This window comes from Arachis duranensis, chromosome 5, assembly GCF_000817695.3.
Source record: "Arachis duranensis cultivar V14167 chromosome 5, aradu.V14167.gnm2.J7QH, whole genome shotgun sequence".
Taxonomy (NCBI): Eukaryota; Viridiplantae; Streptophyta; class Magnoliopsida; order Fabales; family Fabaceae; genus Arachis; species Arachis duranensis.
Genome location: NC_029776.3, coordinates 63,796,109 through 63,798,942, shown reverse-complemented (window position 1 = coordinate 63,798,942; position 2,834 = coordinate 63,796,109).

Below are 2,834 nucleotides of genomic sequence, written 5' to 3'. Positions count from 1 at the left end.
GGATGGAACCAACAAAGATGGGAGGAGCCTCAAGGAATTGATCACTCCTATTGGCAACAACCTCCGGATACTTATAGGTATAATTCCCATCCTAATGCATGTCAATTTGATGGCTATGATGACTATTTTTGTGACACTCAACAACCACCATCATATGCCTATGAATCTCATCCTCAACATGAACCTCAACCATTCTCACAAGCCTTTCCATACCAAGCACCTTCCTATGATCCATATCTATCATATGACCAATCATCCATACCATATTTTTATGACCATTTTGAGCAAGAACCCTTAGAACCACCACAACCCTATCAAGATTACTCTCAAGAACCACCTCAATACACACAATCTCCACAACCTTACCAAGAAGAACCACCTTCCCATTATGAACCCTCTCTCCAAAATAATGAACCTTCCTACTCACCCCAAGCCCCAATAGACGATTCTCTCACTTTGTTCCCCAAACCCCAATAGACGATCCTCTCACTTTGTTACTTCAAGGACAAGAAGCCATGAAGCGGGATACACTTGAGTTTGTGACCAATTTGACCAAGGTGGTACATACTTTAGCCCGCCAATGCTTGAATACTCAAGGTAATTCCGTGACCACATGTGAAAAGTCAAAAGAAGAGCAAAGTATGAAGGAGAAATTGGAAACTTCGGTGGGGGATGAGGGATGCTATTTTGTGTTGGAATAATTGGAGGAGCCTATGATCATTGACGAAAAAGAAGAAGTGGTTGAAAATTTAGGAGATGTTGAAAGTCCATGGGAATGTAGCATCATGGAGAACTCTTCCGAGAAGCTTGATATTGATGTTAAGGAGGGTGCGCAACCTCCAAAGCATATCATCGTTGGAGACTTGGAAGACGCTTATCAAGAAATGGATTCAATTATGGATGAATTTCTCTCTACAATGGAATCCTCTCCCATTGGACATGAAGTTGAAACTATAAAAGAGTGTGCACAACCTCCCAAGGAAAACGAAAATGGCATGGTGTATATTGAAATTGAAGAATATGAAGAGGTTGATCAAGAGATGAATTCATTCATCAATGAATTCCTATCTAAAATTAACTCACCTCCCATTGGGCAAGATGAAGTTTTTGAAGACAACGCCAAGCCATGCGATAAAAGGGGAAAGGTTGAAATCGAGGAAGCTCGCAAAGAGGTGGAAATACACAAAGAAGAGCACAAGGAAGTAGACCTTGCATTGTCTAAGTGTGGGGAGGTCCCCCTTCCCAAGTCACCATCCAACACAACATTCAAGTGGGTAAAACTCTTATCCCTAAGCTTTTTTTTCTCACTTGAATATGGTTTAATTGAAAATGATGGTCAACTTAGAGCTCTTTGTGGAGTTAAAAGCATAAGAGAGTTGTGNTTTTGTAGTGGTTGGAAATCCGGTGTAAAAATCATAAAGGCCAAGATTCTAAGGTATAGGAATGGGGATGGAACAGAAATCACCGTATATGGGTCTAGAAGGAAGCATTGGTGGGATAAAGAGAATTCTATGTGTCAATCACCCTTATGTCAACTACCCGTACGGAAATATCATGGAACTCAACTAACGGACGGGTGTGAAGATAAGATATGGGATCCCGGTTCGCTATGTGAAGACCAACTATGGGGACTCATATCTTGGGTAGAACTTTGCCCAAGCTTGATGAAAATGGTTGGAAATTCTGTCAACCAATTGAGAGGCATGGATCCTTGGAGATTCAAGGATGAGTACAAACATAAGCCACCATGACAATAAGCACCTCAACATGTCCAACTTAAGGACTTAAACTAAAAGTGCTAGGTGGGAGACACCCCACCATGGTAAACTCTTTCCACTCGCTTCTAATTTTGTTTAATAAATGATTTGAGTTACCATTGTAGGTAGTTTTTCATTTTATATTTGCTTGTTGTGTACATTAGTTGCTAGCATATTAACATGTATGTTGTGCTTAGTAAATTGCATTTTTGTGAATTGTATGATGGTTGATTGAATAAAGTGTTGTGGGCAGTATGGGGAGCACCCAGCATAATTTTTCTGAAAAAAAAAGGGTGGACGCGCGCACACCATGTACGCGCACGCGTCCCTGTGCGGATGCACCACCACCCACATTCCAGAGAGTTGGGATTCTCTTGGGCAACCACTATGCCATGAGCCCAACCTGACCCACGCTGACGCGCACTACGTGCGTGCGCGCAGATTATGAGAACATGAAACTTCACGCGGACGCGCACCTGCCGCGCCCGCGTCGATCTACTGCTGCAATTTTTGAGCCAAGCCCCAGAGAGTTGAGCCGGATCTGGGCCAACTTTAAGCCCCCAGCCCAACTCGATGTGCGCGGACGCGCACCTGCCGCGTGCGCGCCCACATGCCCAGGGAGGAACAGACGCGAGCGCACGCATCGCGCTAGCGCGCCTTATCACAAATTACCAACATCCGCAGACGCGCACTTGCCGCGCGCGCGTCCCTTACATGCTGCCGCCACTCTAGGCTTTTGCCCCGAGAGTTAGGCGTACGTCAAGCCCACTCTAAGCCTCAGGCCCAACCTCATGTACGCGTGCGCACGCTATACGCGCACGCGCCGTTGCATAGTCTGCCAATCCATGCTCGTGCGCACTGCACGCTCACGCGTGGGTCCCAAGTTTTCTCAATGTACGTGGACGCGCAAGGTGCGCGCTCGCGTCGATTCAAAAAAAGGGATAACCCTAATACGCGAAGAGCGTTGTGCAGTCGCGCACTCTTTCTTCTCCCTCACCATTTTCATCTTCTTCTTCTTCCCACCCTCAACCGCCGCTGTAGCAGCGCCGGCCACCACCGCAACCATCACCCCACTCG